Below are 19483 nucleotides of genomic sequence, written 5' to 3' on the forward strand. Positions count from 1 at the left end.
GAATCCTCTAGTTTGCAAGGTTCTTCTGCTTGCGGCCATTCCACCCTTAGAACGCCTGATCTCGTCTGATCTCCGAAGCTGTCTAGGGTTGGGCCTGGTTAGTTCTTGAATGGAAGACTGTCTGGGAATACCAGGTGTTGTAAGCTTTTCCTATCCTGCAAACAATTTAAGCTTACATTTCCATTTTTTTACATCTTTTGCACAAATTTGTATTTGAAACTCTTTTGTGTTGTAAACGTTGATGTTTTGAAATGGAATGCTTTTTCTTGGTTTTGAACAAATATGGTCTTAGCTATGAAATTTGAATCCTCTAGTTAGCAAGGTTCTTCTGCTTACGGCCATTCCACCCTTAGAACGCCTGATCTCGTCTGATCTCAGAAGCTGTCTAGGGTTGGGCCTGATTAGTACTTGAATGGAAGACTGTCTGGGAATACCAGGTGTTGTAAGCTTTTCCAATCCTGCAAACAATTAAAGCTTACATTTCCATGTTATTTACATCTTTTGCACAAATTTGTATCTGAAACTCTTTTGTGTTGTAAATGTTGATGAGTTGAAATGGAATGCTTTTTTAAACAAATATGGTCTTAGCTATGAAATTTAAATCCTCTAGTTTGCAAGATTCTTCTGCTTACGGTCATTCCACCCTTAGAACGTCTGATCTCAGAAGCTAACTAGGATTATGCCTGGTTAGTATGTGAATGGGAGACTGTCTGGGAATACCAGGTGTTATAAGCTTTTCCAGTCCTGCAAACAATTAAAGCTTACATTTCCATTTTTTTTAAATCTTTTGCACAAATTTGTAGTTGAAACTCTTTTGTGTTGTAAATGTTGATGTGTTGAAATGGAATGCTTTTTCTAGGTTTTGAACAAATATGGTCTTAGCTATGAAATTTGAATCCTCTAGTTTCCAAGGTTCTTCTGCTTACGGCTATTCCACCCTTAGAACGTCTGATCTCAGAAGCTACCGAGGGTTGGGCCTGGTTAGTACTTGAATGGGAGTCTGTGTGGGAATACCAGGTGTTGTAAGCTTTTCCAATCCTGCAAACAATTAAAGCTTACATTTCCATATTATTTACATCTTTTGCACAAATTTGTATTTGAAACTCTTTTGTGTTGTAAATGTTGATGTGTTGAAATGGAATGCTTTTTCTTGGTTTTGAACAAATATGGTCTTAGCTATGAAATTTGAATCCTTTAGTTTGCAAGGTTCTTCTGCTTACGGCCATTCCACCCTTAGAACGCCTGATCTCGTTTGATCTCAGAAGCTACCTAGGGTTGGGCCTGGTTAGTACTTGAATGGGAGACTGTCTGGGAATACCAGGTGTTGTAAGTTTTTCCTATCCTGCAAACAATTTAAGCTTACATTTCCATTTTTTTTACATCTTTTGCACAAATTTGTATTTGAAACTCTTTTGTGTTGTAAACGTTGATGTTTTGAAATGGAATGCTTTTTCTTGGTTTTGAACAAATATGGTCTTAGCTATGAAATTTGAATCCTCTAGTTAGCAAGGTTCTTCTGCTTACGGCCATTCCACCCTTAGAACGCCTGATCTCGTCTGATCTCAGAAGCTGTCTAGGGTTGGGCCTGGTTAGTACTTGAATGGAAGACTGTCTGGGAATACCAGGTGTTGTAAGCTTTTCCTATCCTGCAAACAATTAAAGCTTACATTTCCATTTTGTTACATCTTTTGCACAAATTTGTATTTGAAACTCTTTTGTGTTGTCAATGCTGATGTGTTGAAATGGAATGCTTTTTCTTGGTTTTGAACAAATATGGTCTTAGCTATGAAATTTGAATCCTTTAGTTTCCAAGGTTCTTCTGCTTACGGCCATTCCACCCTTAGATTGCCTGATCTCGTCTGACCTCAGAAGCTACCTAGGGTTGGGCCTGGTTAGTGCTTGAATGGGAGACTGTCTGGGAATACCAGGTGTTATAAGCTTTTCCAATCCTGCAAACAATTAAAGCTTACATTTCCGTGTTATTTACATCTTTTGCACAAATTTGTAGTTGAACCTCTTTTGTGTTGTAAATGTTGATGTGTTGAAATGGAATGCTTTTTCTTGGTTTTGAACAAATATGGTCTTAGGTATGAAATTTGAATCCTCTAGTTTGCAAGGTTCTTCTGCTTATGGCCATTCCACCCTTCGAAAGCCTGATCTCGTCTGATCTCAGAAGCTACCTAGGGTTGGGCCTGGTTAGTACTTGAATGGGAGACTATCTGGGAATACTAGGTGTTGTAAGCATTTCCAATCCTGCAAACAATTAAAGCTTACATTTCCATGTTATTTACATCTTTTGCACAAATTTGTAGTTGAAACTCTTTTGTGTTGTAAGTGTTGATGTGTTGAAATGGAATGCTTTTTCTTGGTTTTGAACAAATATGGTCTTAGCTATGAAATTTGAATCCTCTAGTTTGCAAGGTTTTTCTGCTTACGGCCATTCCACCCTTAGAACGCCTGATCTCGTCTGATCTCCGAAGCAACCTAGGGTTGGGCCTGGTTAGTACTTGAATCGGAGACTGTCTGGGAATACCAGGTGTTGTAAGCTTTTCCAATCCTGCAAACAATTAAAGCTTACATTTCCATGTTATTTACATCTTTTGCACAAATTTGTAGTTGAAACTCTTTTGTGTTGTAAATGTTGATGTGTTGAAATGGAATACTTTTTCTTGGTTTTGAACAAATATGGTCTTAGCTATGAAATTTGAATCCTCTAGTTTGCAAAGTTCTTCTGCTTACGGCCATTCCACCCTTAGAACGCCTGCTCTCGTCTGATCTCAGAAGCTACCTAGGGTTGGGCCTGGTTAGTACTTAAGTGGGAGACTGTTTGGGAATACCAGGTGTTGTAAGCTTTTCCAATCCTGCAAACAATTAAAGCTTACATTTCCATGTTATTTACATCTTTTGCACAAATTTGTAGTTGAAACTCTTTTGTGTTGTAAATGTTGATGAGTTGAAATGGAATGCTTTTTTAAACAAATATGGTCTTAGCTATGAAATTTAAATCCTCTAGTTTGCAAGATTCTTCTGCTTACGGTCATTCCACCCTTAGAACGTCTGCTCTCAGAAGCTAACTAGGATTATGCCTGGTTAGTATGTGAATGGGAGACTGTCTGGGAATACCAGGTGTTATAAGCTTTTCCAGTCCTGCAAACAATTAAAGCTTACATTTCCATTTTTTTTACATCTTTTGCACAAATTTGTATTTGAAACTCTTTTGTGTTGTAAATGTTGATGTGTTGAAATGGAATGCTTTTTCTTGGTTTTGAACAAATATGGTCTTAGCTATGAAATTTGAATCCTTTAGTTTGCAAGGTTCTTCTGCTTACGGCCATTCCACCCTTAGAACGCCTGATCTCGTTTGATCTCAGAAGCTACCTAGGGCTGGGCCTGGTTAGGACTTGAATGGGAGACTGTCTGGGAATACCAGGTGTTGTAAGTTTTTCCTATCCTGCAAACAATTTAAGCTTACATTTCCATTTTTTTTACATCTTTTGCACAAATTTGTATTTGAAACTCTTTTGTGTTGTAAACGTTGATGTTTTGAAATGGAATGCTTTTTCTTGGTTTTGAACAAATATGGTCTTAGCTATGAAATTTGAATCCTCTAGTTAGCAAGGTTCTTCTGCTTACGGCCATTCCACCCTTAGAACGCCTGATCTCGTCTGATCTCAGAAGCTGTCTAGGGTTGGGCCTGGTTAGTACTTGAATGGAAGACTGTCTGGGAATACCAGGTGTTGTAAGCTTTTCCTATCCTGCAAACAATTAAAGCTTACATTTCCATTTTGTTACATCTTTTGCACAAATTTGTATTTGAAACTCTTTTGTGTTGTAAATGCTGATGTGTTGAAATGGAATGCTTTTTCTTGGTTTTGAACAAATATGGTCTTAGCTATGAAATTTGAATCCTTTAGTTTGCAAGGTTCTTCTGCTTACGGCCATTCCACCCTTAGATTGCCTGATCTCGTCTGATCTCAGAAGCTACCTAGGGTTGGGCCTGGTTAGTACTTGAATGGGAGACTGTCTGGGAATACCAGGTGTTGTAAGCTTTTCCAATCCTGCAAACAATTAAAGCTTACATTTCCATTTTTTACATCTTTTGCACAAATTTGTATTTGAAACTCTTTTGTGTTGTAAACGTTGATGTTTTGAAATGGAATGCTTTTTCTTGGTTTTGAACAAATATGGTCTTAGCTATGAAATTTGAATCCTCTAGTTTGCAAGGTTCTTCTGCTTACGGCCTTTCTGCCCTTAGAACGCCTGATCTCGTCTGATCTCAGTAGCTATATAGGGTTGGGCCTGGTTAGTACTTAAGTGGGAGACTGTTTGGGAATACCAGGTGTTGTAAGCTTTTCCAATCCTGCAAACAATTAAAGCTTACATTTCCATATTATTTACATCTTTTGCACAAATTTGTAGTTGAAACTCTTTTGTGTTGTAAATGTTGATGTGTTGAAATGGAATGCTTTTTCTTGGTTTTGAACAAATATGGTCTTAGCTATGAAATTTGAATCCTCTTGTTTGCACGGTTCTTCTGCTTGCGGCCATTCCACCCTTAGAACGCCTGATCTCGTCTGATCTCCGAAGCTGTCTAGGGTTGGGCCTGGTTAGTACTTGAATGGAAGACTGTCTGGGAATACCAGGTGTTGTAAGCTTTTCCTATCCTGCAAACAATTTAAGCTTACATTTCCATTTTTTTACATCTTTTGCACAAATTTGTATTTGAAACTCTTTTGTGTTGTAAACGTTGATGTTTTGAAATGGAATGCTTTTTCTTGGTTTTGAACAAATATGGTCTTAGCTATGAAATTTGAATCCTCTAGTTTGCAAGGTTCTTCTGCTTACGGCTATTCCACCCTTAGAACGTCTGATCTCAGAAGCTACCTAGGGTTGGGCCTGGTTAGTACTTGAATGGGAGAGTGTCTGGGAATACCAGGTGTTGTAAGCTTTTCCAATCCTGCAACCAATTAAAGCTTACATTTCCATGTTATTTACATCTTTTGCACAAATTTGTAGTTGAAACTCTTTTGTGTTGTAAATGTTGATGTGTTGAAATGGAATGCTTTTTCTTGGTTTTGAACAAATATGGTCTTAGCTATGAAATTTGAATCCTCTAGTTTGCAAGGTTTTTCTGCTTACGGCCATTCCACCCTTAGAACGCCTGATCTCGTCTGATCTCCGAAGCTACCTTGGGTTGGGCCTGGTTAGTACTTGAATGGGAGACTGTCTGGGAAAACCAGGTGTTGTAAGCTTTTCCAATCCTGCAAACAATTAAAGCTTACATTTCCATTTTTTTACATCTTTTGCATAAATTTGTAGTTGAAACTCTTTTGTGTTGTAAATGTTGATGTGTTGAAATGGAATGCTTTTTCTTGGTTTTGAACAAATATGGTCTTAGCTATGAAATTTGAATCCTCTAGTTTGCAAAGTTCTTCTGCTTACGGCCATTCCACCCTTAGAACGCCTGATCTCGTCTGATCTCAGAAGCTACCTAGGGTTTGGCCTGGTTAGTACTTGAATCGGAGACTGTCTGGGAATACCAGGTGTTGTAAGCTTTTCCAATCCTGCAAACAATTAAAGCTTACATTTCCATGTTATTTACATCTTTTGCACAAATTTGTAGTTGAAACTCTTTTGTGTTGTAAATGTTGATGTGTTGAAATGGAATACTTTTTCTTGGTTTTGAACAAATATGGTCTTAGCTATGAAATTTGAATCCTCTAGTTTGCAAAGTTCTTCTGCTTACGGCCATTCCACCCTTAGAACGCCTGATCTCGTCTGATCTCAGAAGCTACCTAGGGTTGGGCCTGGTTAGTACTTAAGTGGGAGACTGTTTGGGAATACCAGGTGTTGTAAGCTTTTCCAATCCTGCAAACAATTAAAGCTTACATTTCCATGTTATTTACATCTTTTGCACAAATTTGTAGTTGAAACTCTTTTGTGTTGTAAATGTTGATGAGTTGAAATGGAATGCTTTTTTAAACAAATATGGTCTTAGCTATGAAATTTAAATCCTCTAGTTTGCAAGATTCTTCTGCTTACGGTCATTCCACCCTTAGAACGTCTGCTCTCAGAAGCTAACTAGGATTATGCCTGGTTAGTATGTGAATGGGAGACTGTCTGGGAATACCAGGTGTTGTAAGCTTTTCCAATCCTGCAAACAATTAAAGCTTACATTTCCATATTATTTACATCTTTTGCACAAATTTGTATTTGAAACTCTTTTGTGTTGTAAATGTTGATATGTTGAAATGGAATGCTTTTTCTTGGTTTTGAACAAATATGGTCTTAGCTATGAAATTTGAATCCTTTAGTTTGCAAGGTTCTTTTGCTTACGGCCATTCCACCCTTAGAACGCCTGATCTCGTTTGATCTCAGAAGCTACCTAGGGTTGGGCCTGGTTAGTACTTGAATGGGAGACTGTCTGGGAATACCAGGTGTTGTAAGTTTTTCCTATCCTGCAAACAATTTAAGCTTACATTTCCATTTTTTTACATCTTTTGCACAAATTTGTATTTGAAACTCTTTTGTGTTGTAAATGTTGATGTTTTGAAATGGAATGCTTTTTCTTGGTTTTGAACAAATATGGTCTTAGCTATGAAATTTGAATCCTCTAGTTTGCAAGGTTCTTCTGCTTACGGCTATTCCACCCTTAGAACGTCTGATCTCAGAAGCTACCTAGGGTTGGGCCTGGTTAGTACTTGAATGGGAGACTGTCTGGGAATACCAGGTGTTGTAAGCTTTTCCAATCCTGCAACCAATTAAAGCTTACATTTCCATGTTATTTACATCTTTTGCACAAATTTGTAGTTGAAACTCTTTTGTGTTGTAAATGTTGATGTGTTGAAATGGAATGCTTTTTCTTGGTTTTGAACAAATATGGTCTTAGCTATGAAATTTGAATCCTCTAGTTTGCAAGGTTTTTCTGCTTACGGCCATTCCACCCTTAGAACGCCTGATCTCGTCTGATCTCCGAAGCTACCTTGGGTTGGGCCTGGTTAGTACTTGAATGGGAGACTGTCTGGGAAAACCAGGTGTTGTAAGCTTTTCCAATCCTGCAAACAATTAAAGCTTACATTTCCATTTTTTTACATCTTTTGCATAAATTTGTAGTTGAAACTCTTTTGTGTTGTAAATGTTGATGTGTTGAAATGGAATGCTTTTTCTTGGTTTTGAACAAATATGGTCTTAGCTATGAAATTTGAATCCTCTAGTTTGCAAAGTTCTTCTGCTTACGGCCATTCCACCCTTAGAACGCCTGGTCTCGTCTGATCTCAGAAGCTACCTAGGGTTTGGCCTGGTTAGTACTTGAATCGGAGACTGTCTGGGAATACCAGGTGTTGTAAGCTTTTCCAATCCTGCAAACAATTAAAGCTTACATTTCCATGTTATTTACATCTTTTGCACAAATTTGTAGTTGAAACTCTTTTGTGTTGTAAATGTTGATGTGTTGAAATGGAATACTTTTTCTTGGTTTTGAACAAATATGGTCTTAGCTATGAAATTTGAATCCTCTAGTTTGCAAAGTTCTTCTGCTTACGGCCATTCCACCCTTAGAACGCCTGATCTCGTCTGATCTCAGAAGCTACCTAGGGTTGGGCCTGGTTAGTACTTAAGTGGGAGACTGTTTGGGAATACCAGGTGTTGTAAGCTTTTCCAATCCTGCAAACAATTAAAGCTTACATTTCCATGTTATTTACATCTTTTGCACAAATTTGTAGTTGAAACTCTTTTGTGTTGTAAATGTTGATGAGTTGAAATGGAATGCTTTTTTAAACAAATATGGTCTTAGCTATGAAATTTAAATCCTCTAGTTTGCAAGATTCTTCTGCTTACGGTCATTCCACCCTTAGAACGTCTGCTCTCAGAAGCTAACTAGGATTATGCCTGGTTAGTATGTGAATGGGAGACTGTCTGGGAATACCAGGTGTTATAAGCTTTTCCAGTCCTGCAAACAATTAAAGCTTACATTTCCATTTTTTTTACATCTTTTGCACAAATTTGTATTTGAAACTCTTTTGTGTTGTAAACGTTGATGTTTTGAAATGGAATGCTTTTTCTTGGTTTTGAACAAATATGGTCTTAGCTATGAAATTTGAATCCTCTAGTTTGCAAGGTTCTTCTGCTTACGGCCTTTCCGCCCTTAGAACGCCTGATCTCGTCTGATCTCAGTAGCTATATAGGGTTGGGCCTGGTTAGTACTTAAGTGGGAGACTGTTTGGGAATACCAGGTGTTGTAAGCTTTTCCAATCCTGCAAACAATTAAAGCTTACATTTCCATATTATTTACATCTTTTGCACAAATTTGTAGTTGAAACTCTTTTGTGTTGTAAATGTTGATGTGTTGAAATGGAATGCTTTTTCTTGGTTTTGAACAAATATGGTCTTAGCTATGAAATTTGAATCCTCTTGTTTGCACGGTTCTTCTGCTTGCGGCCATTCCACCCTTAGAACGCCTGATCTCGTCTGATCTCCGAAGCTGTCTAGGGTTGGGCCTGGTTAGTACTTGAATGGAAGACTGTCTGGGAATACCAGGTGTTGTAAGCTTTTCCTATCCTGCAAACAATTTAAGCTTACATTTCCATTTTTTTACATCTTTTGCACAAATTTGTATTTGAAACTCTTTTGTGTTGTAAACGTTGATGTTTTGAAATGGAATGCTTTTTCTTGGTTTTGAACAAATATGGTCTTAGCTATGAAATTTGAATCCTCTAGTTAGCAAGGTTCTTCTGCTTACGGCCATTCCACCCTTAGAACGCCTGATCTCGTCTGATCTCAGAAGCTGTCTAGGGTTGGGCCTGATTAGTACTTGAATGGAAGACTGTCTGGGAATACCAGGTGTTGTAAGCTTTTCCAATCCTGCAAACAATTAAAGCTTACATTTCCATGTTATTTACATCTTTTGCACAAATTTGTATCTGAAACTCTTTTGTGTTGTAAATGTTGATGAGTTGAAATGGAATGCTTTTTTAAACAAATATGGTCTTAGCTATGAAATTTAAATCCTCTAGTTTGCAAGATTCTTCTGCTTACGATCATTCCACCCTTAGAACGTCTGATCTCAGAAGCTAACTAGGATTATGCCTGGTTAGTATGTGAATGGGAGACTGTCTGGGAATACCAGGTGTTATAAGCTTTTCCAGTCCTGCAAACAATTAAAGCTTACATTTCCATTTTTTTTACATCTTTTGCACAAATTTGTAGTTGAAACTCTTTTGTGTTGTAAATGTTGATGTGTTGAAATGGAATGCTTTTTCTAGGTTTTGAACAAATATGGTCTTAGCTATGAAATTTGAATCCTCTAGTTTCCAAGGTTCTTCTGCTTACGGCTATTCCACCCTTAGAACGTCTGATCTCAGAAGCTACCGAGGGTTGGGCCTGGTTAGTACTTGAATGGGAGTCTGTGTGGGAATACCAGGTGTTGTAAGCTTTTCCAATCCTGCAAACAATTAAAGCTTACATTTCCATATTATTTACATCTTTTGCACAAATTTGTATTTGAAACTCTTTTGTGTTGTAAATGTTGATGTGTTGAAATGGAATGCTTTTTCTTGGTTTTGAACAAATATGGTCTTAGCTATGAAATTTGAATCCTCTAGTTAGCAAGGTTCTTCTGCTTACGGCCATTCCACCCTTAGAACGCCTGATCTCGTCTGATCTCAGAAGCTGTCTAGGGTTGGGCCTGGTTAGTACTTGAATGGAAGACTGTCTGGGAATACCAGGTGTTGTAAGCTTTTCCTATCCTGCAAACAATTAAAGCTTACATTTCCATTTTGTTACATCTTTTGCACAAATTTGTATTTGAAACTCTTTTGTGTTGTAAATGCTGATGTGTTGAAATGGAATGCTTTTTCTTGGTTTTGAACAAATATGGTCTTAGCTATGAAATTTGAATCCTTTAGTTTCCAAGGTTCTTCTGCTTACGGCCATTCCACCCTTAGATTGCCTGATCTCGTCTGACCTCAGAAGCTACCTAGGGTTGGGCCTGGTTAGTGCTTGAATGGGAGACTGTCTGGGAATACCAGGTGTTATAAGCTTTTCCAATCCTGCAAACAATTAAAGCTTACATTTCCGTGTTATTTACATCTTTTGCACAAATTTGTAGTTGAACCTCTTTTGTGTTGTAAATGTTGATGTGTTGAAATGGAATGCTTTTTCTTGGTTTTGAACAAATATGGTCTTAGCTATGAAATTTGAATCCTCTTGTTTGCACGGTTCTTCTGCTTGCGGCCATTCCACCCTTAGAACGCCTGATCTCGTCTGATCTCAGAAGCTACCTAGGGTTGGGCCTGGTTAGTACTTGAATGGGAGACTATCTGGGAATACTAGGTGTTGTAAGCATTTCCAATCCTGCAAACAATTAAAGCTTACATTTCCATGTTATTTACATCTTTTGCACAAATTTGTAGTTGAACCTCTTTTGTGTTGTAAATGTTGATGTGTTGAAATGGAATGCTTTTTCTTGGTTTTGAACAAATATGGTCTTAGGTATGAAATTTGAATCCTCTAGTTTGCAAGGTTCTTCTGCTTATGGCCATTCCACCCTTCAAAAGCCTGATCTCGTCTGATCTCAGAAGCTACCTAGGGTTGGGCCTGGTTAGTACTTGAATGGGAGACTATCTGGGAATACTAGGTGTTGTAAGCATTTCCAATCCTGCAAACAATTAAAGCTTACATTTCCATGTTATTTACATCTTTTGCACAAATTTGTAGTTGAAACTCTTTTGTGTTGTAAGTGTTGATGTGTTGAAATGGAATGCTTTTTCTTGGTTTTGAACAAATATGGTCTTAGCTATGAAATTTGAATCCTCTAGTTTGCAAGGTTTTTCTGCTTACGGCCATTCCACCCTTAGAACGCCTGATCTCGTCTGATCTCCGAAGCAACCTAGGGTTGGGCCTGGTTAGTACTTGAATGGGAGACTGTCTGGGAAAACCAGGTGTTGTAAGCTTTTCCAATCCTGCAAACAATTAAAGCTTACATTTCCATTTTTTTACATCTTTTGCATAAATTTGTAGTTGAAACTCTTTTGTGTTGTAAATGTTGATGTGTTGAAATGGAATGCTTTTTCTTGGTTTTGAACAAATATGGTCTTAGCTATGAAATTTGAATCCTCTAGTTTGCAAAGTTCTTCTGCTTACGGCCATTCCACCCTTAGAACGCCTGATCTCGTCTGATCTCAGAAGCTACCTAGGGTTTGGCCTGGTTAGTACTTGAATCGGAGACTGTCTGGGAATACCAGGTGTTGTAAGCTTTTCCAATCCTGCAAACAATTAAAGCTTACATTTCCATGTTATTTACATCTTTTGCACAAATTTGTAGTTGAAACTCATTTGTGTTGTAAATGTTGATGTGTTGAAATGGAATACTTTTTCTTGGTTTTGAACAAATATGGTCTTAGCTATGAAATTTGAATCCTCTAGTTTGCAAAGTTCTTCTGCTTACGGCCATCCCACCCTTAGAACGCCTGATCTCGTCTGATCTCAGAAGCTACCTAGGGTTGGGCCTGGTTAGTACTTAAGTGGGAGACTGTTTGGGAATACCAGGTGTTGTAAGCTTTTCCAATCCTGCAAACAATTAAAGCTTACATTTCCATGTTATTTACATCTTTTGCACAAATTTGTAGTTGAAACTCTTTTGTGTTGTAAATGTTGATGAGTTGAAATGGAATGCTTTTTTAAACAAATATGGTCTTAGCTATGAAATTTAAATCCTCTAGTTTGCAAGATTCTTCTGCTTACGGTCATTCCACCCTTAGAACGTCTGCTCTCAGAAGCTAACTAGGATTATGCCTGGTTAGTATGTGAATGGGAGACTGTCTGGGAATACCAGGTGTTATAAGCTTTTCCAGTCCTGCAAACAATTAAAGCTTACATTTCCATTTTTTTTACATCTTTTGCACAAATTTGTATTTGAAACTCTTTTGTGTTGTAAATGTTGATGTGTTGAAAGGGAATGCTTTTTCTTGGTTTTGAACAAATATGGTCTTAGCTATGAAATTTGAATCCTTTAGTTTGCAAGGTTCTTCTGCTTACGGCCATTCCACCCTTAGAACGCCTGATCTCGTTTGATCTCAGAAGCTACCTAGGGCTGGGCCTGGTTAGTACTTGAATGGGAGACTGTCTGGGAATACCAGGTGTTGTAAGTTTTTCCTATCCTGCAAACAATTTAAGCTTACATTTCCATTTTTTTTACATCTTTTGCACAAATTTGTATTTGAAACTCTTTTGTGTTGTAAACGTTGATGTTTTGAAATGGAATGCTTTTTCTTGGTTTTGAACAAATATGGTCTTAGCTATGAAATTTGAATCCTCTAGTTAGCAAGGTTCTTCTGCTTACGGCCATTCCACCCTTAGAACGCCTGATCTCGTCTGATCTCAGAAGCTGTCTAGGGTTGGGCCTGGTTAGTACTTGAATGGAAGACTGTCTGGGAATACCAGGTGTTGTAAGCTTTTCCTATCCTGCAAACAATTAAAGCTTACATTTCCATTTTGTTACATCTTTTGCACAAATTTGTATTTGAAACTCTTTTGTGTTGTAAATGCTGATGTGTTGAAATGGAATGCTTTTTCTTGGTTTTGAACAAATATGGTCTTAGCTATGAAATTTGAATCCTTTAGTTTGCAAGGTTCTTCTGCTTACGGCCATTCCACCCTTAGATTGCCTGATCTCGTCTGATCTCAGAAGCTACCTAGGGTTGGGCCTGCTTAGTACTTGAATGGGAGACTGTCTGGGAATACCAGGTGTTGTAAGCTTTTCCAATCCTGCAAACAATTAAAGCTTACATTTCCATTTTTTACATCTTTTGCACAAATTTGTATTTGAAACTCTTTTGTGTTGTAAACGTTGATGTTTTGAAATGGAATGCTTTTTCTTGGTTTTGAACAAATATGGTCTTAGCTATGAAATTTGAATCCTCTAGTTTGCAAGGTTCTTCTGCTTACGGCCTTTCTGCCCTTAGAACGCCTGATCTCGTCTGATCTCAGTAGCTATATAGGGTTGGGCCTGGTTAGTACTTAAGTGGGAGACTGTTTGGGAATACCAGGTGTTGTAAGCTTTTCCAATCCTGCAAACAATTAAAGCTTACATTTCCATATTATTTACATCTTTTGCACAAATTTGTAGTTGAAACTCTTTTGTGTTGTAAATGTTGATGTGTTGAAATGGAATGCTTTTTCTTGGTTTTGAACAAATATGGTCTTAGCTATGAAATTTGAATCCTCTTGTTTGCACGGTTCTTCTGCTTGCGGCCATTCCACCCTTAGAACGCCTGATCTCGTCTGATCTCCGAAGCTGTCTAGGGTTGGGCCTGGTTAGTACTTGAATGGAAGACTGTCTGGGAATACCAGGTGTTGTAAGCTTTTCCTATCCTGCAAACAATTTAAGCTTACATTTCCATTTTTTTACATCTTTTGCACAAATTTGTATTTGAAACTCTTTTGTGTTGTAAACGTTGATGTTTTGAAATGGAATGCTTTTTCTTGGTTTTGAACAAATATGGTCTTAGCTATGAAATTTGAATCCTCTAGTTAGCAAGGTTCTTCTGCTTACGGCCATTCCACCCTTAGAACGCCTGATCTCGTCTGATCTCAGAAGCTGTCTAGGGTTGGGCCTGATTAGTACTTGAATGGAAGACTGTCTGGGAATACCAGGTGTTGTAAGCTTTTCCAATCCTGCAAACAATTAAAGCTTACATTTCCATGTTATTTACATCTTTTGCACAAATTTGTAGTTGAAACTCTTTTGTGTTGTAAATGTTGATGTGTTGAAATGGAATGCTTTTTCTAGGTTTTGAACAAATATGGTCTCAGCTATGAAATTTGAATCATCTAGTTTGCAAGGTTCTTCTGCTTACGGCCATTCCACCCTTAGAACGCCTGATCTCATCTGATCTCAGAAGCTACCTAGGGTTGGGCCTGGTTAGTACTTGAATAGGAGACTGTCTGGGAATACCAGGTGTTGTAAGCTTTTCCAATCCTGCAAACAATTAAAGCTTACATTTCCATTTTTTACATCTTTTGCACAAATTTGTATTTGAAACTCTTTTGTGTTGTAAACGTTGATGTTTTGAAATGGAATGCTTTTTCTTGGTTTTGAACAAATATGGTCTTAGCTATGAAATTTGAATCCTCTTGTTTGCACGGTTTTTCTGCTTGCGGCCATTCCACCCTTAGAACGCCTGATCTCGTCTGATCTCCGAAGCTGTCTAGGGTTGGGCCTGGTTAGTACTTGAATGGAAGACTGTCTGGGAATACCAGGTGTTGTAAGCTTTTCCTATCCTGCAAACAATTTAAGCTTACATTTCCATTTTTTTACATCTTTTGCACAAATTTGTATTTGAAACTCTTTTGTGTTGTAAACGTTGATGTTTTGAAATGGAATGCTTTTTCTTGGTTTTGAACAAATATGGTCTTAGCTATGAAATTTGAATCCTCTAGTTTGCAAGGTTCTTCTGCTTACGGCCATTCCACCCTTAGAACGCCTGATCTCGTCTGATCTCAGAAGCTGTCTAGGGCTGGGCCTGGTTAGTACTTGAATGGAAGACTGTCTGGGAAAACTAGGTGTTGTAAGCTTTTCCTATCCTGCAAACAATTAAAGCTTACATTTCCATTTTTTTACATCTTTTGCACAAATTTGTATTTGAAACTCTTTTGTGTTGTAAATGCTGATGTGTTGAAATGGAATGCTTTTTCTTGGTTTTGAACAAATATGGTCTTAGCTATGAAATTTGAATCCTTTAGTTTGCAAGGTTCTTCTGTTTACGGCCATTCCACCCTTAGAACGCCTGATCTCGTCTGATCTCAGAGGCTACCTAGGGTTGGGCCTGGTTAGTACTTGAATGGGAGACTGTCTGGGAATACCAGGTGTTGTAAGCTTTTCCAATCCTGCAAACAATTAAAGCTTATATTTCCATGTTATTTACATCTTTTGCACAAATTTGTAGTTGAAACTCTTTTGTGTTGTAAATGTGGATGTGTTGAAATGGAATGCTTTTTCTTGGTTTTGAACAAATATGGTCTTAGCTATGAAATTTGAATCCTTTAGTTTGCAAGGTTCTTCTGCTTACGGCCATTCCACCGTTAGAACGCCTGATCTCGTTTGATATCAGAAGCTACCTAGGGTTGGGCCTGGTTAGTACTTGAATGGGAGACTGTCTGGGAATACCAGGTGTTGTAAGCTTTTCCTATCCTGCAAACAATTTAAGCTTACATTTCCATTTTTTTTACATCTTTTGCATAAAATTTCTATTTGAAACTCTTTTGTGTTGTAAACATTGATGTTTTGAAATGGAATGCTTTTTCTTGGTTTTGAACAAATATGGTCTTAGCTATGAAATTTGAATCCTCTAGTTTGCAAGGTTCTTCTGTTTACGGCCATTCCACCCTTAGAACGCCTGATCTCGTCTGATCTCAGAAGCTGTCTAGGGTTGGGCCTGGTTAGTACTTGAATGGAAGACTGTCTGGGAATACCAGGTGTTGTAAGCTTTTCCTATCCTGCAAACAATTAAAGCTTACATTTCCATTTTGTTACATCTTTTGCACAAATTTGTATTTGAAACTCTTTTGTGTTGTAAATGCTGATGTGTTGAAATGGAATGCTTTTTCTTGGTTTTGAACAAGTATGGTCTTAGCTATGAAATTTGAATCCTTTAGTTTGCAAGGTTCTTCTGCTTACGGCCATTCCACCCTTAGAAGGCCTGATCTCGTTTGACCTCAGAAGCTACCTAGGGTTGGGCCTGGTTAGTACTTGAATGGTAGACTGTCTGGGAATACCAGGTGTTGTAAGCTTTTCCAATTCTGCAAACAATTAAAGCTTACATTTTCATTTTTTTACAACATTTGCACAAATTTGTATTTGAAACTCTTTTGTGTTGTAAATGTTGATGTGTTGAAATGGAATGCTTTTTCTTGGTTTTGAACAAATATGGTCTCAGCTATGAAATTTGAATCATCTAGTTTGCAAGGTTCTTCTGCTTACGGCCATTCCACCCTTAGAACGCCTGATCTCATCTGATTTCAGAAGCTACCTAGGGTTGGGCCTGGTTAGTACTTGAATAGGAGACTGTCTGGGAATACCAGGTGTTGTAAGCTTTTCCAATCCTGCAAACAATTAAAGCTTACATTTCCATTTTTTACATCTTTTGCACAAATTTGTAGTTGTAACTCTTTTGTGTTGTAAACGTTGATGTTTTGAAATGGAATGCTTTTTCTTGGTTTTGAACAAATATGGTCTTAGCTATGAAATTTGAATCCTCTAGTTTGCAAGGTTCTTCTGCTTACGGCCTTTCCGCCCTTAGAACGCCTGATCTCGTCTGATCTCCGAAGCTGTCTAGGGTTGGGCCTGGTTAGTACTTGAATGGAAGACTGTCTGGGAATACCAGGTGTTGTAAGCTTTTCCTATCCTGCAAACAATTTAAGCTTACATTTCCATTTTTTTACATCTTTTGCACAAATTTGTATTTGAAACTCTTTTGTGTTGTAAACGTTGATGTTTTGAAATGGAATGTTTTTTCTTGGTTTTGAACAAATATGGTCTTAGCTATGAAATTTGAATCCTCTAGTTTGCAAGGTTCTTCTGCTTACGGCCATTCCACCCTTAGAACGCCTGATCTCGTCTGATCTCAGAAGCTGTCTAGGGTTGGGCCTGGTTAGTACTTGAATGGAAGACTGTCTGGGAAAACCAGGTGTTGTAAGCTTTTCCTATCCTGCAAACAATTAAAGCTTACATTTCCATTTTTTTACATCTTTTGCACAAATTTGTATTTGAAACTCTTTTGTGTTGTAAATGCTGATGTGTTGAAATGGAATGCTTTTTCTTGGTTTTGAACAAATATGGTCTTAGCTATGAAATTTGAATCCTTTAGTTTGCAAGGTTCTTCTGCTTACGGCCATTCCACCCTTAGAACGCCTGGTCTCGTCTGATCTCAGAAGCTACCTAGGGTTGGGCCTGGTTAGTACTTGAATGGGAGACTGTCTGGGAATACCAGGTGTTGTAAGCTTTTCCTATCCTGCAAACAATTTAAGCTTACATTTCCATTTTTTTTACATCTTTTGCATAAAATTTGTATTTGAAACTCTTTTGTGTTGTAAACGTTGATGTTTTGAAATGGAATGCTTTTTCTTGGTTTTGAACAAATATGGTCTTAGCTATGAAATTTGAATCCTCTAGTTTGCAAGGTTCTTCTGCTTACGGCCATTCCACCCTTAGAACGCCTGATCTCGTCTGATCTCAGAAGCTGTCTAGGGTTGGGCCTGGTTAGTACTTGAATGGAAGACTGTCTGGGAATACCAGGTGTTGTAAGCTTTTCCTATCCTGCAAACAATTAAAGCTTACATTTCCATTTTGTTACATCTTTTGCACAAATTTGTATTTGAAACTCTTTTTTGTTGTAAATGCTGATGTGTTGAAATGGAATGCTTTTTCTTGGTTTTGAACAAATATGGTCTTAGCTATGAAATTTGAATCCTTTAGTTTGCAAGGTGCTTCTGCTTACGGCCATTCCACCCTTAGAACGCCTGATCTCGTCTGACCTCAGAAGCTACCTAGGGTTGGGCCTGGTTAGTACTTGAATGGGAGACTGTCTGGGAATACCAGGTGTTGTAAGCTTTTCCAATCCTGCAAACAATTAAAGCTTACATTTCCATTTTTTTACATCTTTTGCAAAAATTTGTAGTTGAAACTCTTTTGTGTTGTAAATGTTGATGTGTTGAAATAGAATGCTTTTGCTTGGTTTTGAACAAATATGGTCTTAGCTATGAAATTTGAATCCTCTAGTTTGCAAGGTTCTTCTGCTCACGGCCATTCCACCCTTAGAACGCCTGATCTCGTCTGATCTCAGAAGCTGTCTAGGGTTGGGCCTGGTTAGTACTTGAATGGAAGACTGTCTGGGAAAACCAGGTGTTGTAAGCTTTTCCTATCCTGCAAACAATTAAAGCTTACATTTCCATTTTTTTACATCTTTTGCACAAATTTGTATTTGAAACTCTTTTGTGTTGTAAATGCTGATGTGTTGAAATGGAATGCTTTTTCTTGGTTTTGAACAAATATGGTCTTAGCTATGAAATTTGAATCCTTTAGTTTGCAAGGTTCTTCTGTTTACGGCCATTCCACCCTTAGAACGCCTGATCTCGTCTGATCTCAGAGGCTACCTAGGGTTGGGCCTGGTTAGTACTTGATTGGGAGACTGTCTGGGAATACCAGGTGTTGTAAGCTTTTCCAATCCTGCAAACAATTAAAGCTTATATTTCCATGTTATTTACATCTTTTGCACAAATTTGTAGTTGAAACTCTTTTGTGTTGTAAATGTGGATGTGTTGAAATGGAATGCTTTTTCTTGGTTTTGAACAAATATGGTCTTAGCTATGAAATTTGAATCCTTTAGTTTGGAAGGTTCTTCTGCTTACGGCCATTCCACCCTTAGAACACCTGATCTCGTTTGATATCAGAAGCTACCTAGGGTTGGGCCTGGTTAGTACTTGAATGGGAGACTGTCTGGGAATACCAGGTGTTGTAAGCTTTTCCTATCCTGCAAACAATTTAAGCTTACATTTCCATTTTTTTTACATCTTTTGCATAAAATTTGTATTTGAAACTCTTTTGTGTTGTAAACATTGATGTTTTGAAATGGAATGCTTTTTCTTGGTTTTGAACAAATATGGTCTTAGCTATGAAATTTGAATCCTCTAGTTTGCAAGGTTCTTCTGCTTACGGCCATTCCACCCTTAGAACGCCTGATCTCGTCTGATCTCAGAAGCTGTCTAGGGTTGGGCCTGGTTAGTACTTGAATGGAAGACTGTCTGGGAATACCAGGTGTTGTAAGCTTTTCCTATCCTGCAAACAATTAAAGCTTACATTTCCATTTTGTTACATCTTTTGCACAAATTTGTATTTGAAACTCTTTTGTGTTGTAAATGCTGATGTGTTGAAATGGAATGCTTTTTCTTGGTTTTGAACAAATATGGTCTTAGCTATGAAATTTGAATCCTTTAGTTTGCAAGGTTCTTCTGCTTACGGCCATTCCACCCTTAGAAGGCCTGATCTCGTCTGACCTCAGAAGCTACCTAGGGTTGGGCCTGGTTAGTACTTGAATGGTAGACTGTCTGGGAATACCAGGTGTTGTAAGCTTTTCCAATTCTGCAAACAATTAAAGCTTACATTTTCATTTTTTTACAACATTTGCACAAATTTGTATTTGAAACTCTTTTGTGTTGTAAATGTTGATGTGTTGAAATGGAATGCTTTTTCTTGGTTTTGAACAAATATGGTCTCAGCTATGAAATTTGAATCATCTAGTTTGCAAGGTTCTTCTGCTTACGGCCATTCCACCCTTAGAACGCCTGATCTCATCTGATTTCAGAAGCTACCTAGGGTTGGGCCTGGTTAGTACTTGAATAGGAGACTGTCTGGGAATACCAGGTGTTGTAAGCTTTTCCAATCCTGCAAACAATTAAAGCTTACATTTCCATTTTTTACATCTTTTGCACA

General features: G+C 37.9%; 55 pseudogenes; all 55 read left to right on the forward strand.

Annotated features, from left to right (window-relative positions):
- Positions 1-27: 27 nt before the first annotated feature.
- Positions 28-146, forward strand: LOC140568295 (5S ribosomal RNA; annotated as a pseudogene).
- Positions 147-330: 184 nt separating this feature from the next.
- On the forward strand, positions 331-449 carry LOC140566057 (5S ribosomal RNA; annotated as a pseudogene).
- Positions 450-1214: 765 nt separating this feature from the next.
- On the forward strand, positions 1215-1333 carry LOC140570257 (5S ribosomal RNA; annotated as a pseudogene).
- Positions 1334-1518: 185 nt separating this feature from the next.
- Positions 1519-1637, forward strand: LOC140573093 (5S ribosomal RNA; annotated as a pseudogene).
- A 184-nt stretch (positions 1638-1821) lies between these two features.
- LOC140567615 (5S ribosomal RNA) lies at positions 1822-1940 on the forward strand (annotated as a pseudogene).
- A 185-nt stretch (positions 1941-2125) lies between these two features.
- Positions 2126-2244, forward strand: LOC140566843 (5S ribosomal RNA; annotated as a pseudogene).
- A 185-nt stretch (positions 2245-2429) lies between these two features.
- LOC140566714 (5S ribosomal RNA) lies at positions 2430-2548 on the forward strand (annotated as a pseudogene).
- A 185-nt stretch (positions 2549-2733) lies between these two features.
- Positions 2734-2852, forward strand: LOC140573288 (5S ribosomal RNA; annotated as a pseudogene).
- A 471-nt stretch (positions 2853-3323) lies between these two features.
- Positions 3324-3442, forward strand: LOC140566922 (5S ribosomal RNA; annotated as a pseudogene).
- Positions 3443-3627: 185 nt separating this feature from the next.
- Positions 3628-3746, forward strand: LOC140573094 (5S ribosomal RNA; annotated as a pseudogene).
- A 184-nt stretch (positions 3747-3930) lies between these two features.
- On the forward strand, positions 3931-4049 carry LOC140571054 (5S ribosomal RNA; annotated as a pseudogene).
- Positions 4050-4232: 183 nt separating this feature from the next.
- LOC140573444 (5S ribosomal RNA) lies at positions 4233-4351 on the forward strand (annotated as a pseudogene).
- Positions 4352-4536: 185 nt separating this feature from the next.
- On the forward strand, positions 4537-4655 carry LOC140567623 (5S ribosomal RNA; annotated as a pseudogene).
- A 478-nt stretch (positions 4656-5133) lies between these two features.
- Positions 5134-5252, forward strand: LOC140572747 (5S ribosomal RNA; annotated as a pseudogene).
- A 184-nt stretch (positions 5253-5436) lies between these two features.
- LOC140566267 (5S ribosomal RNA) lies at positions 5437-5555 on the forward strand (annotated as a pseudogene).
- Positions 5556-5740: 185 nt separating this feature from the next.
- LOC140570052 (5S ribosomal RNA) lies at positions 5741-5859 on the forward strand (annotated as a pseudogene).
- Positions 5860-6330: 471 nt separating this feature from the next.
- Positions 6331-6449, forward strand: LOC140570259 (5S ribosomal RNA; annotated as a pseudogene).
- Positions 6450-6927: 478 nt separating this feature from the next.
- On the forward strand, positions 6928-7046 carry LOC140572748 (5S ribosomal RNA; annotated as a pseudogene).
- A 184-nt stretch (positions 7047-7230) lies between these two features.
- Positions 7231-7349, forward strand: LOC140567259 (5S ribosomal RNA; annotated as a pseudogene).
- A 185-nt stretch (positions 7350-7534) lies between these two features.
- On the forward strand, positions 7535-7653 carry LOC140570053 (5S ribosomal RNA; annotated as a pseudogene).
- A 471-nt stretch (positions 7654-8124) lies between these two features.
- On the forward strand, positions 8125-8243 carry LOC140572012 (5S ribosomal RNA; annotated as a pseudogene).
- Positions 8244-8428: 185 nt separating this feature from the next.
- LOC140567624 (5S ribosomal RNA) lies at positions 8429-8547 on the forward strand (annotated as a pseudogene).
- A 184-nt stretch (positions 8548-8731) lies between these two features.
- On the forward strand, positions 8732-8850 carry LOC140566059 (5S ribosomal RNA; annotated as a pseudogene).
- Positions 8851-9615: 765 nt separating this feature from the next.
- On the forward strand, positions 9616-9734 carry LOC140573095 (5S ribosomal RNA; annotated as a pseudogene).
- A 184-nt stretch (positions 9735-9918) lies between these two features.
- Positions 9919-10037, forward strand: LOC140567616 (5S ribosomal RNA; annotated as a pseudogene).
- A 185-nt stretch (positions 10038-10222) lies between these two features.
- LOC140571584 (5S ribosomal RNA) lies at positions 10223-10341 on the forward strand (annotated as a pseudogene).
- Positions 10342-10526: 185 nt separating this feature from the next.
- On the forward strand, positions 10527-10645 carry LOC140573353 (5S ribosomal RNA; annotated as a pseudogene).
- A 185-nt stretch (positions 10646-10830) lies between these two features.
- On the forward strand, positions 10831-10949 carry LOC140572481 (5S ribosomal RNA; annotated as a pseudogene).
- A 184-nt stretch (positions 10950-11133) lies between these two features.
- Positions 11134-11252, forward strand: LOC140566268 (5S ribosomal RNA; annotated as a pseudogene).
- A 185-nt stretch (positions 11253-11437) lies between these two features.
- Positions 11438-11556, forward strand: LOC140570310 (5S ribosomal RNA; annotated as a pseudogene).
- Positions 11557-12027: 471 nt separating this feature from the next.
- Positions 12028-12146, forward strand: LOC140570968 (5S ribosomal RNA; annotated as a pseudogene).
- A 185-nt stretch (positions 12147-12331) lies between these two features.
- On the forward strand, positions 12332-12450 carry LOC140573096 (5S ribosomal RNA; annotated as a pseudogene).
- Positions 12451-12634: 184 nt separating this feature from the next.
- Positions 12635-12753, forward strand: LOC140573081 (5S ribosomal RNA; annotated as a pseudogene).
- A 183-nt stretch (positions 12754-12936) lies between these two features.
- LOC140573445 (5S ribosomal RNA) lies at positions 12937-13055 on the forward strand (annotated as a pseudogene).
- Positions 13056-13240: 185 nt separating this feature from the next.
- On the forward strand, positions 13241-13359 carry LOC140567625 (5S ribosomal RNA; annotated as a pseudogene).
- A 184-nt stretch (positions 13360-13543) lies between these two features.
- LOC140566060 (5S ribosomal RNA) lies at positions 13544-13662 on the forward strand (annotated as a pseudogene).
- Positions 13663-13847: 185 nt separating this feature from the next.
- Positions 13848-13966, forward strand: LOC140569163 (5S ribosomal RNA; annotated as a pseudogene).
- A 183-nt stretch (positions 13967-14149) lies between these two features.
- Positions 14150-14268, forward strand: LOC140567626 (5S ribosomal RNA; annotated as a pseudogene).
- A 184-nt stretch (positions 14269-14452) lies between these two features.
- LOC140567294 (5S ribosomal RNA) lies at positions 14453-14571 on the forward strand (annotated as a pseudogene).
- A 184-nt stretch (positions 14572-14755) lies between these two features.
- On the forward strand, positions 14756-14874 carry LOC140571587 (5S ribosomal RNA; annotated as a pseudogene).
- A 185-nt stretch (positions 14875-15059) lies between these two features.
- Positions 15060-15178, forward strand: LOC140566505 (5S ribosomal RNA; annotated as a pseudogene).
- A 186-nt stretch (positions 15179-15364) lies between these two features.
- On the forward strand, positions 15365-15483 carry LOC140566424 (5S ribosomal RNA; annotated as a pseudogene).
- Positions 15484-15667: 184 nt separating this feature from the next.
- Positions 15668-15786, forward strand: LOC140566850 (5S ribosomal RNA; annotated as a pseudogene).
- A 184-nt stretch (positions 15787-15970) lies between these two features.
- LOC140572944 (5S ribosomal RNA) lies at positions 15971-16089 on the forward strand (annotated as a pseudogene).
- A 183-nt stretch (positions 16090-16272) lies between these two features.
- LOC140567891 (5S ribosomal RNA) lies at positions 16273-16391 on the forward strand (annotated as a pseudogene).
- A 184-nt stretch (positions 16392-16575) lies between these two features.
- Positions 16576-16694, forward strand: LOC140573312 (5S ribosomal RNA; annotated as a pseudogene).
- Positions 16695-16878: 184 nt separating this feature from the next.
- Positions 16879-16997, forward strand: LOC140570131 (5S ribosomal RNA; annotated as a pseudogene).
- Positions 16998-17183: 186 nt separating this feature from the next.
- Positions 17184-17302, forward strand: LOC140573098 (5S ribosomal RNA; annotated as a pseudogene).
- Positions 17303-17486: 184 nt separating this feature from the next.
- LOC140573215 (5S ribosomal RNA) lies at positions 17487-17605 on the forward strand (annotated as a pseudogene).
- Positions 17606-17789: 184 nt separating this feature from the next.
- On the forward strand, positions 17790-17908 carry LOC140567213 (5S ribosomal RNA; annotated as a pseudogene).
- Positions 17909-18092: 184 nt separating this feature from the next.
- LOC140572470 (5S ribosomal RNA) lies at positions 18093-18211 on the forward strand (annotated as a pseudogene).
- Positions 18212-18396: 185 nt separating this feature from the next.
- Positions 18397-18515, forward strand: LOC140570430 (5S ribosomal RNA; annotated as a pseudogene).
- A 186-nt stretch (positions 18516-18701) lies between these two features.
- On the forward strand, positions 18702-18820 carry LOC140573099 (5S ribosomal RNA; annotated as a pseudogene).
- A 184-nt stretch (positions 18821-19004) lies between these two features.
- LOC140566515 (5S ribosomal RNA) lies at positions 19005-19123 on the forward strand (annotated as a pseudogene).
- Positions 19124-19307: 184 nt separating this feature from the next.
- LOC140572955 (5S ribosomal RNA) lies at positions 19308-19426 on the forward strand (annotated as a pseudogene).
- Positions 19427-19483: the final 57 nt, after the last annotated feature.

The sequence above is a fragment of the Salminus brasiliensis genome, chromosome 11 (genome assembly GCF_030463535.1).
Source record: "Salminus brasiliensis chromosome 11, fSalBra1.hap2, whole genome shotgun sequence".
NCBI classification, from domain to species: domain Eukaryota; kingdom Metazoa; phylum Chordata; class Actinopteri; order Characiformes; family Bryconidae; genus Salminus; species Salminus brasiliensis.